Source organism: Dermacentor andersoni, chromosome 10, assembly GCF_023375885.2.
Source record: "Dermacentor andersoni chromosome 10, qqDerAnde1_hic_scaffold, whole genome shotgun sequence".
Taxonomy (NCBI): Eukaryota; Metazoa; Arthropoda; class Arachnida; order Ixodida; family Ixodidae; genus Dermacentor; species Dermacentor andersoni.
In genome coordinates this window covers 124975102-124987802 of record NC_092823.1, presented here as the reverse complement: position 1 = coordinate 124987802, position 12701 = coordinate 124975102, and the positions used below count along the sequence as shown (strand labels likewise).

The 12701-nt window shown below is 44.9% G+C and overlaps 1 pseudogene; it reads left to right on the top strand.

Moving 5' to 3' along the window:
* Positions 1-2353: 2353 nt before the first annotated feature.
* Positions 2354-2532, top strand: LOC126546352 (U2 spliceosomal RNA; annotated as a pseudogene).
* The last annotated feature ends 10169 nt before the right edge of the window (positions 2533-12701 follow it).

The following is a 12701-nucleotide window of genomic DNA, read 5'->3' as shown; positions in this document are numbered from 1 at the left end:
GCAAGAAAAGGTAACAAAAATAGGTAAATTAACGCCATTTTCGATAATTGGCTTAAATCTGCATTTCGATTTCAAGATTCTTTGCAAGCTTATTTCACTTTGTGTTTGTTGCCGTGTAATCAAAGTACGTCTGTTGCCGGAAAGCAAAGGATTGGGTCAAAATGTGCCACAAACTTACCGGCCATATCAACGTTAACCTGCATTCTCTTCCTGGTGGTGACTTCGGGTAGAGAGCGGTAAAAATTTTTCGATGTTATATTTGCGCCTCTCCTAGGCTCAATCTTGTCGGAGAAGTTCAGGAGGCCAATCTAAATAACAATAACAATAAGAATAAACTGATGGTTCTGTTTCTCGTTAAAATGCTGCTGACAGAATGTGCTTCCACAGGTTAAATGGGCATTGTGGAAAAAGAGCAGTCTGTTCCCAGTGCGGGTTTGTAAGGGCTTTCGAACGTTTAGTAAAAATGTTGTCGACTTTATCACTGCATGCAGATTTTTTATAATTTTAACAAGGCCTTTATTAAATTTTAGAATAAAAATGCATCTTGGCAATGTAGAATAAATTATTGAAAGAAGTCTACCTCTGTAATTTGTGGGGATGCGCGACTCTCACGCATCCCCTGATATGCTGTTTTCCCGCACGGCTCGCGTGGCCTGGCGCCCGTGGCGGTCGGAGTGGTACAAGCGCGGTGCGAGAGATGGCGCGAGTGTCGCGCCGCGGCGGGGTTACTCGGGCGCCGAGAGACAAGGCGCGTCCTCTTTGGGTTCGGGAAGCAAGCGGGACGGAACGTGCCGGACGTACCGCGCGCGCGCCAATCCATGCTTCTGCGAGACCGTCTCGCGTGGCCGCCTTGGAACGCGCCACCGTTCACGTGACCGTACACGCGAACGACCAGGCGTTGGGATCCAGCATGGGGCGAAGATATTCGCTCGCTATGCGGTCGCGGTGAGTCGGACTTCTAGATTTGTCGCGCGCCCATCGGCATGTTTTGGGGATAGCAACTCGGCTAGCAGGCATTGATCTATGAAAGGTGCAATAAATGCCCTTGTGAGTGTTTGCACTACTGTGTTGTCGTTCCTTTGTCCCAAGAGTACGGAGGAGAACCCCGTATACCCCACAAATTAAGGAAAATTCCACAGTGGGCTAGTTGGTCAGACAAAATTAATATTGTTGCACAAAGCGATGCACAGAACTTTAGCGAGAAAATAAAACACGACACCTGAGCGCAAGGTGCCGGGTTTTGTTTTCTCGCTTAAGTCTTGTCCCTTCGTCGCTTTGCTCAGCAGTTTTATGTCCACTTCTGTTTTTCGCAAGTTGTAATTTTTAGGGGTTGTCTGAAATAGTGGTAATTGTAAAAATTGTGTAAACCATCAAGAAAGGTAAAATAACATTGTGGAGTGGTGTACGCAACAATATGACTCAAGCTTTACTTACAGAGCTCTCGGTGACATTTTTGGCTGTTGCTCCTTGAAGTAAATCCCGTGGATCAATCGCTAAAGCTTTCATTAATTCGGGAAAGGTGGCTTGCTTAACTGTGTGAAAATTATAAGTATTTTCTTCTACGTGTACATAGGCTTCAGGAAGAGGTAGAATGTATTTGCTGACGACGCACTTCTGCTGGTTAATAACTGAAAATAATAATAGAAAACAGGCACGGTGATTGCTCTCGTACGAGTGAACGCAAACTTCATAATTCGATATTTTTAGAAGAGTTTCATTAGGATGATATTTGTTAACTGCCGTTCTATTTTATTCGTTCATGTTTGTCTGTAGTTCGTCAATATAATGTTAAACAGTAAGTATTCTGTTCCATGGAAGAGTTCACTTCGCTTAAATTATTATAGTACATAATGAGAGAAGCTGATAAAAAGTACGTATGATAATAAAATGACAATAATAAGAGCCGGCAAACTATGTCTTTGTCCCAAAGCTACATGTTCTCGCTAATCTCTTCATTGAGAACAGATTCACATTGGGTAACAGCTTATATCAACGCTTTCTTGTTTCCAGTATAATGATTCAATTCCAGGATCGTATTTGGCTTCATTCATGAGAGAGCATTAAAATAAAAAAAGTCGTGAGCGATTCCACTCAGGGAAAGTGGGTGACCAGCGAAGCTGTTTAGAACACGACACACAGCTGACACAGAATTTTGAACACAGGTACGAACTGATTTACCGTGATCTTCATATACATTTGCATGGACGACGGGACCGCCGCTCCAAAGAGCGGGAGGAAACTAGACACGAGTGACATTTAGGCGGAACCACCACCACGGGATAGCGGAAGGAAAGGAAAGGAGAAACGCAAGCGCTTGGCACGCCGACATAGAGTGGGCGGTGCGAACGTAGACATGGCCGACGAGGGTCAAAGTGTAGTATCTGCTCTTATCCGTTTAATATCTGATAAGCGTTGTATTTGGACCCAAGGTATTAAACTTATTTTTGCAAGTCGGTGGAGTGCTTGAAACCTGCTTCACCTCCGCCGCGGCTGGGCCCGGTATTGTATTATCTTCGGGATCGGCCCACAATTTTTGCTCGCGCAGAACGAAAACGCACGGAACCCTAGCAATAAACAGCTTCGCTGTAAAAAAATGAGGAACAAAAAGGACTTTTTTTGCAGAGTATCCTTTCTAGGCAAGGTGTGTTCTACTAGAGATCCCAATTGCTCCGCATGCTGTGATATGTGTGGTGCGCGAGACAGTGCCGTGGTTGGGAGATGAAAAGAAGACAACAAAGAGGACGCGTGCGGAGTTGAATCCCGTGCTAGGTGAAAGAAGACGTTCAAAAGCGTCAAGCACGAGAACGCGTGGCGCAAGAAAATAAAAATAAAAGGAAAGTGATCCAATCGGGAGAACCAACGGAGCTCCCAGGACCTCCGAGGAGCCGATAAACAAATTTCATGAAACGAAACAGTGACTTAGCGTTGCGGTTGCGTTGTATTCCATCAGGCGTCACGACATGTAGCAGTTGCATAGGTAGAGTTGCAAGGTACATAGAGAAATGTTGAGGAACAAAGAGAAGATTAAGGAGATGTACCTAAATAAATTCACGCAGAAAATCTTCTCGAAGTTGTCTAAGTATGTGTAAGCATTCTTCCACTTCCTATTCTCCCGGAGCCTGGTGTCATTATCGATATAATGAAACTTGATCCGACCAGTATAAACGACAGCGCTGTGGCGACACAAACTGCAGTGGACAACGGTGCAAGTTGAATTGATGACGCAAGCAAAATACTGCAAGTGGCGGCGCCTAGTGCGCTGAGGATGTTCGGATCATTATAAGTTGTTATCGCTCTTTAGCACCATATCCATCCACGTCGAATCATTATCAACTGTGAGCAATCGTGCTACGGCAGCGGCTGCGTATGAAACCCTATGACGTATGAAACCCTATGACGTATGAAACCCTATGACGTATGCGGCCCTATCATGAAAGCGATCTGCGATGGGTACAGAGTGCGCCGAGTGCTGATAGCTTCTTGTGCGCTGTGTTCTCGCTGCTTAGTTCGCTTCACAGCGACAGGCAGCACGAAGGTCAATTCGCTCACTGCGGCGCGCCATTTCTCGAAAGTGACCGTCTTGCGTGACAGACGGACGGGTTTCGTCGTTGGGTAGGCATGGAAATATTTACGCATTTAAGGTGCTAGAACCTGTAGTGTGTGCTGCCGAAAATGGAGATCCTATGGAGCCGCTCCTGCGGCTTACACTGTGACTGTGCTGGGTGTGCCGCGCAGCAGGCCTGTAACATTTTTGCAAGCCTGAAAGAAGCCCGCAAAAGCAGGCGGTACGTTTTTTGTCTTTTGCGGGCTTTCTTGAGCTTCTACACTGTCCACTATATCCAATGTATGTTCCTGTTTACTGCTCCGGGTCGACTTTGCAGACAATGATCCTGTGCGACCACTCCAGCACGCGTTGCCGTTTCCACTGCACGAAAATATCTGAGTAACTCCACTTCACGGGGTGATCGTTTTTAGGTAATCCGGAATTTTTAAAATCGCCGGTCGCAGAAAACGCATTTTTGTCCTTGAACTGGATTATTGGAAGTGGCAGTCACTAACAGCACGATAAATCGCAACACATATTCAACTAATTAACACAGTTTTACTGATTACCTTCTTAATCAATTACTTTATGGCACATATTGCAATTTACGAATTGTTGCCGGTGAGTTTGCAAGACGTATCCACTTATATGAAACACCAGTTTCGGGATGCTATTTCCCAAAGTCTGGGACGAAATACACCGATGTTCCAGTTACTTTTCTATTTCAATGCACAAAATAACGTTTTGTTAAAAAAAGTCGCAGTTTCGCCCAAAAGGCGAAGTATCGATTGCGATAGCACATTAGTAGACAGCTATATGAAGTAAGGACAGTAGTTTTATCGGCCGTATAGACTTGGAAACATTCGCTTACTAACTGAATGAACAAGCATGGTGTCAGCGCGCACAGGCAAACATGAACATATTCCACTCGATGACCGCGGACACTCGCTGTCAAAACAGCGGACACTCGCTGTCAAAACCACTAGCGTGAGCAAGCGCGAAGCGCTTGCTCACGACAGTGGTTTGATCACGACAGCGATAGACAGCACAAAGGGACCTTCGTGCTGTCTATCGCTTCAACGGAAACTCTGCTGCGAGAACACAGCACGCACGAAGGTAACAGCGGTCTGTTAATCCCTTTCAAGATACGGCACGCGAGACTGCTCGCAGCCGCGCAAAGTAGGCACTTGCTGCCGGAGCATAAAGGCCAGCCTCGCTCCCGTCCCCCCACGGCCTTTCGCGCAACCGAAGACGACGCGTTTTCTCTCAGTTTACCATCCTTGCTCTCGCCAGAGTCAGCCGCGATCGCCGGCTCCCTTAGCGCGCTTTCACTCGCACGTACAGCATACTGCACGCGGCCATGGTGTTATTGCCCTTCGACATTATACGAAGCATCACGGCGGCGGCTCCGCCGACGGCAAAATTGTGCGTAGAGTGCCCACATAATTGCTATAACAACAAAATGTAAGTGAAACGGCAGTGCATTATTTACGGCGAGTTTGAGGGCGCATAACTCTAAACTGGGATCATTATGTGAATTCATTCATGGTGGGCACGCCTTGCAAATTCACCGGCTATAATTAGTGAAATTTGTTAATTAGTTGAAGACGTGTTTCCATTTCCCCTGCAAGTAATGTTAGCCTGGAAATCCAGCTGAAGGACTAGAGTTATGTTATATGCAACAGATCATTGTTTAAAAATTTCAGGAAACTTGGAAATGATCACCCCCGTATAGCTTTCCTAGAAATATAGATTGAGGAAATTAAGACGATACTTACTGAACAGCATTTTGTAGATGAAGTGTTGAAATAGAATGAGTCTTTTCCAGCAATAATGATGTGAAGACGACATCCTCCGATATGGCCAAGATGTTGAATCTGATCATGCAGCTTGCGAAATGAACCGTGATAGAATAACGTAGTAATCACATTGTAAGGTCTCTCATCCGGGAAGGCTAAACGTTTATCGCTGTCTTGCGATTTGTGCACATTAAACGTGAACTTTCACACTCAATCATCATTGGCCAAAGCACTGTATTTTTTGTACTGCGCCTTTGTTATATATGTTTTATTTTATTTATGAATAGTGCGACCATTTGTCAAAATTGAATAGTGTGACCTTTTGGCAGGGTGGAGGAACATCTTGTCACATACAAGTAGACGGGCACGAAATAAATATAAGGCACGGCATAATTACAAAAAGAAATTTTAAACAAAAACAAATTATCAACAACACGAGAACAAAGTTAAGTAAGGTGATGTTCAAGTGATGACGGTGGGTCCTGTGTTCCGATGTCATTGATGAGGTTATTCCTGCATGCAATGGTCCTAGGGAAATACTAATACTTAATGCAGGCAACTTGAGCAAATGATGGCGCAATGGTGAGGGAATGCCGTTGCCGATTTGTATAGCAAGTGAGATATGTCAAAATACTATTGGTATAGGTTATGCCGCCGCAGTACTACCTGAAATATATAATGCAGGCGGCTGGTGTGATTTCTTTGCATAATGTATGGCAACCCAGTTATATATGTAATCACGAGGAAGAAACTGTCTGGCTCTGCTGAAAATATATGGCAAAAGCGGTACACAGCACGTACTAAGATTTTGTACCCACTTGAAATTAAATTATGGCGTTTTACTTGGCAGAACCACGATCTGATTATGAGGCATGTCGTAGTGGGTGACTCCGAAATAATTTTGACCACCTGGGTTTCTTTAACTTGCACCCAGTGCAAGTAGTGTGGTTTGCTGGGCCAGTTGGTGCATGGTGAACCCGTAGGGAGTTCCAGCAAGTACGGAGGCGAGCACAAGTGAAATGAACGGTGGACTTACAACAGTCATAGGTCTAAGGCTGTCCTGTCCATACCTTTCACTTGTGCTCGCGTGCGTACTTGCTGGAACCCCCTATACGTTCACGGAGTTCACAGGCGTTTCGTAATTTCGCCCCATCAAAATGCGGTGGCCGCGTCCGGGATTCGACTCCGTCCCCTCGGGCTTAACAGCGCAGCGCCAAAGCCACTAAGGCACTACAACAGGTGACATTTGCGACAGCGTGTGACCATCCATACCGGGCGCGACGTTGCAGCTACGAACGTGGTGACCTATATATATAACAACTGTGAGCATGTGCACCTTGATTGTGCCGTAAAAAAAACCAACGACTTTCTTGCAATAGTCGACTCGTACTGAGAATGGGTGAAGAGAAATTTATGTCGACTACTACAGCGCAGAAAACGATTGAGTTGGTGAACTCGGTGTTCGCGTCGTACGGTTTGCCAGAAGTAGTCGTGGTCGACAACGTGTCCTCAATTTTCATGTCGCGAGGTGAAAGACTTCCTTAAGGCGAATAACGCCAAACACACTTGAACGCCCACCTAACCATACGCACTCAAAACGGGCAGCTGGACTCGTGCGTCGTAGAGACCAGGAAATTGGCTCAGTTGAAGTCATCGTTCAGAAATCGAAGAGACGGGTGGTGTGTGCGAAGTACGCACCGCAAGTTCGACAATTTTATTTTTAGCGTGAAAGCCACTACTAGGATATCAACCTTGATTTCGCCTGTGTCTGTGTATATTCTAGGCAGGTATATTCTAGCATATTCTGGGATCTGTAGTACAGCCCCACGCGTTTTGCGCGCGTAGCACCTTCTGCGCCCGCGGAACGGCGGGCTCCGCCTACTTTATCCTCGCATGACGCTCGCGCTTGCCGTCGCGCGTGACGTCATGCGATACGTGACGATCATGCGTGACGAACCGATAGTCAGTTGACTCAAAGGTCAAGTTCGAGCTGCTACACGGGCGGTTTGGAAGGCCGCCGAGTCAGTCTATTGAGTCAACGGAGCACCCTACAACTCTATCGAAATCTCGATGGCCTTTGAGCAACGGAAGCGGAAACAGCGTGAACATGCCCTCTCGTGCAGTGTGCTCGTACTAACGGTTAGAAAGAAGAAATCAAGCCAAACGCTCTAAAAATACTATATATGAGTGTTATTCATTATTCAATAAAGTGTTTTTGCCACTTGACATGTGCGAACGCACCAAAACGGCAGCCGCATCGAGCGGCGCAAGCGTTGCCACAGTTTCGCTACTCAACAATTTAAAAACTGAACATATATGCATGGCAATGTATAAACAAATTTTTAATGTGTAAACAAACATAAAAGAAATTATAGTGCTTTTAAATGGTTTTAATGTTGTTCAACTTTTTGTGACATGAAAACGAAATTAAAGATTCGCAGCGCCACACAATTTTGCGAGAAACGACTGAACCACTCAACGGCCTTTCAAAAGTGCCGTGTAGCAGCGCGACAACTCCTTTGAGTCTATAGAGTTGTGGCGTTTCAAAGGCCGTTGACTGGAAGGCCTTCCAAATGTGCCCGTGTGACACAGGTATAAAGCCCACATGACACGTAGTACGTTTGTGGACGCGCCCACGCATGCGCAGGCAGTCCGGCACGGCTCCTACGCGTCGAAACGCGGCGCGACCTCGGTGAACAGCTCCTCTCTGTTATTAAGACTATACTGTTGCTGCGTTTGGGCTGCTTCGGGTCGGCGCACCTGGCTACGCAGCTACGGCACGGTACATTCAACTCTCAGCGAAACAGATGTATATCATGCAAGAAAGTGCTTGACCTTGCCTTTTTGTGCTGATCTAACAGCTTTTAAAATATAACAAATACTTTTATAGATATCGAATCATTTTGAAACACTGTATGAAGTGGCGTCTTCCAATGCGTTTGTGAATGAGCCGCGCTGTAAGAATATCCCGAAATGAGCCCAGTGAACGCGTGCTTTGGCGCGTATTGGTAATGCAAACCACCATTCATCTCGAGATGCGGCAGGCGCAAGGAGCGTAGGCGCGAGCTTGCGCGCGTCTGCAAGCGTACGTGTGGTCTCGACTTAAACCATCCACGTGTGCCTCTACGCTTAGTCACTCATCCCTTTACGCGTTGCCTTGGGCACAACGACGCCCGCATGCCTATGTGTAAAACATGACTATGGGTATCTTGTGTGTAATAAAACAACAGTTTAACAAGGACATCGCGACTGTTAATAATATGGACGAAGATCGTAGCGCAAACGCCAAGCGTATGCACCTTTGGTTGGATAACCCCGTTCGACTCAACTCCCATCATAATTGTGGCTGATTTCAACAAAAACGTGTCACGGCCAGATGGAAAGTGGTTCGTGCCGTTTCTCTTGGAAATGTTCGGCATTCAATGTTACGCAAACATTAGTGTGCCGACGACGCGTCATCGGTCGCGTGTAGACCTGACATTGGCCAAGAACCTATGTAGCCTCGCCACAGAGCCACTGGCCTTATATCAATGCGATCCTCCAAAGCGATAGTCACCTTGGTGACCTAATAGTAAACAGAAAAAAGAAAACAAAAGAAGGTTAAAATTAAAGAAATCAGTGAGTATTCAATACATTAGAAGGAAGAAAAAGACGTGAATGAACTGAATTAATTGTGGTATGTGTCTCTTCTTTTCTATAAACATATTTATCACCATACATGCAGCTCCGCTGGTCATCAAACTTCACAGAGGGTATAGGCTCTGAATTTTTTTATTCATAGCTTCGCAGCTCTTGTAGAAACAAAATCCAAAGACACAAAGGCCAAAAAGTCAGCTGAAACAAAAGACAAGGAACCTGTTTCGATCACATATGCAGGGCAAAGAAATGTAGCGACGTGACGCGCAGCTGTCTAGCTGAGTAATTGGAACTCGGTGGAGTTCGTTGGCATGTATCCAGCCAAATCGTTCACATTTAACGTAGTGCTAAAATGCGATTGTGCTAAATGCGATTGATGTCTCATAACACCTGTCCACACATTAGAGCTTGCTTTCAGGTCGAATAAGTGCACAGCGCCGTGTGGAATTGCTGAGCAACGTATTGGTTCGGGATAGGCGGTAATCTACAACAGTATCGATTTTTATCACAAAGCAAGAGAAAGAACAGCAATTCAGCAGAAACACTCAAGAGTGATTACGGGTGGGAATGCGAAATGATTATAATTGCTTAGGTGAAATGTTTTCGATTTGTTGTTTTCGACAAGCATTAAACTTCTTCCTGCTGAATCGGTGCTTGTGTTTGCGTATACATCGGCCACAGGTTGGCAACATTGCGACCATATTGCAGGAGATACCCAGCTGCTGCTGAGGTTGACGCTTCGGAGCGCATCCCAGTAGACAAGGCACCGTTGACAAGGCACCATATCTCAGTCCACTTGTTTCCTTGTGTCAGTACTCGTTAAAACTCTGCCTCTTGGGTACATTTTACTTCCCCTGGTTTTTGTTTTCAATTCAGTACAAGATGTGATTCTGTACAGCGCTATGTCATGTTTTCAGTTTACTTGTTTTCTTGCATTAATACATGTTAACAATTCTACCTCTTTGCTGCAATTGCATTAACCTGAATTGTTTTGTTACTTTTCATTTGTTCAAAAAGCAATTCTGCATACTGTTATATGATGTTTGAGTTCTTTTGCTGTCGTGTGAAATTATTTGCAGACAACTTTACAACTTTGCTACATTTGCTCTAAACTAATTTGTTTTGTTCTTTCTAATTAGAACAGGAGGTTCCCTAACAGCCTTGAACTTTGGGAGCTCCTTCTGTATATCTTGTTACTGCGCTTTTATTTTCGTGAGTGAATAAATAAAAATTCTTCTTAAAATATAAAAAAGATAAGTGACATGTGGGGGGAAGTGACGGGACGCGTGCACTGACGTACGCACTAGGCAGAACTTTAGTCAACCCTAACTTTGGAGCCGCCGTAGCGTCGGGAAGCGTGCTAGTTTAGCACTCCGGAGGCCCGGGTTCGATTCCTACACAGACCAAAATGTACTGAATTTTCTACTCATTTACATTAATTGAAAGGATATGTGATGTTTAGTGGTGCAGGGGCCAGGTATGGCCAAAGAGCGCCGTGCCAGTGTTAATGAGCTCGCAGTGGACTGATGAGTTCAGTGAAGTTGATGTGACGTGGTTATGAGGGGGCCTGAAATGGTTGTTATAAATTATAGCCCAATCAGGATTGCACCATGGCCCGATCGGGATCAAATTAGGTTCCTGTAAAGATTCAATGAACACTTCCTGTCGCTACTTCATGTTGTGTGGGTTAGGATTTTAAGTAAGTTCATTGTTTTTAGACATGGTGCTTTAAGATATATTATGTGTGGAATGAAAGTAATCCTGGAGTAAAGTATGACACCTAGTAATCTGAGCTCTTTGTTCACAGGTATTAAAGAATACCTGTGAACATTTCGACAGCGGGATATGCAGCAAGCCCTTCCTGGTGAAAAGAACACAATAACTTTTGTTGGGGTTCACTTTGAAACCGTTTTCGTCCACCCACTTAGAAACTTTGTTCTAGCATTGTTGTACTTGTCTCTCACCACTGTAAGGTTGCATGATTTGAAACCTACTTGATTGTCATCTACGTAAATGGAATAAAAATATATGGTGGTAGTGATGTGTGAAGCGTGGTCATCTTAACGACAAAGAGCGTGCAACTCAGTACGCCTCCCTGAGGTACCCTAGTTTCCTATATGAATGCACGCGACAGTGCGTTACCTATTTGCACCCAGAATGTACGGTTGTGTAGGTAGCTTTCTATAATGTTTAACATAGCGCCGTGAATGCCCAGCGTCGATAGGTTGCGCAGGATTCCGTAACGCCAAGTTGTATCGTACGCCCTTTCCATATCGAGAAACACGGATAAGAATGATTGTTTATGTACGAGGGGTCGCAGTCAAGGGGAGTCTCAAATAGGCAGTGTTAAAAGGCAGGTTATAAAGTTCGTTCTGTCTGCATTTGCGATCGATGACCTTGCGTTCTGCTACTTGTAGTGCTTTAGGAATGCCTCGGAATAATGATTAGAACTGGAAACGCGCTGAATATGTTCCCCAAGAGCGTCAGCTTGATCTTTCAAACTGTTCCCTTCATCGTTTACTAGAGGCAACGGTTGAATTTCTTGTTCCTTTAGCCTTCTAAGCCCCTCCCATAGTTTTGCCGCTTGAGTCAATGAGTTTATAGCTCGGAGAAACCTCTGCCAGCTTGCTCTTTTTGGCTGTCGTCGCGTTCTTCTTCCGTGGGATTTAACCTGTTTAAAGTCTAACAAATTTTCTGCCGTGGGGCATTCACGTAGTTTGCCCCAAGCTTTATTTTGTGTCCTCCATGCTTCTCTACAAACGTCATTCCACCAAGGGACCCGCCTTTTGAATGGGGTTCCACTTGTTTGACGAATGAACTTTTCAGCGGCGTCAATGATAAAAGCGGTAAAGTACGAAACAGCATGATCTACGCTAAAATTATTTATAACTTCTTGCGATAAATACGTGGATTCTTTAAATCATTCTCAATCAGCTGAGGCCAGTTTCCAGCGAGGGACATGCGGAGGGAAGTCATGTTGGCTTATTAAGTTCAGTGTTACTGGGAAGTGATCACTTTCGAATGAATTTTTAATTACATTCCATTCTAAATCAGGGAAGACAGAAACGAAACGAGCATCAGGTCTATTGACGAGTATGAATTATGATGTGGATTACAATACGTTGGTTCTTTCTCATTCAAGAGGCACGCACCGAAGGTTAACAGGAAAATTTGAATGAGTCGACTTCTCGCGTCACATCGTAAGTATCCCCAGATTGTGTTATGAGAATTAAAATCTAGCTCTAGGATGTAAGGCCACGGAGCTGATCAATGAGGTTATTATTATAAAAGTATTTTTTCGAGACGATGGTTTGGGGGTATATAAATGGGACATACAGTTACCAATTTATGAAAAAGAATGACTCGAACTGACACTGCCTAAAGAGGCGTCTGAAGGACGACGGGTCGGCAAATGACAGACTTGTCGGCTACTATTGCTTCACCGCCAGAGGCGTTAGCCTCGTCGAAGCCTTTCCGGAAGATGGTGTAATTACGAAAGAAATTCGCGTTCGTAGATATCAGATGTGTCTCTCGAACACACAGCAACACACAGCACAGGGAAGTGACATATTGCCTTAGAAAGTTGGTCTGTGTTGTTTGAGGTGTGTTTCTTGGACACACAGCACCTCTGGAGAGAATTTTCTGAGGATTTCTTTAAGATCGTCAAGATTGTGGAAGCTCCCCTCAAGTTCTATTGTAATATTTGGGTATCCATAATGAGA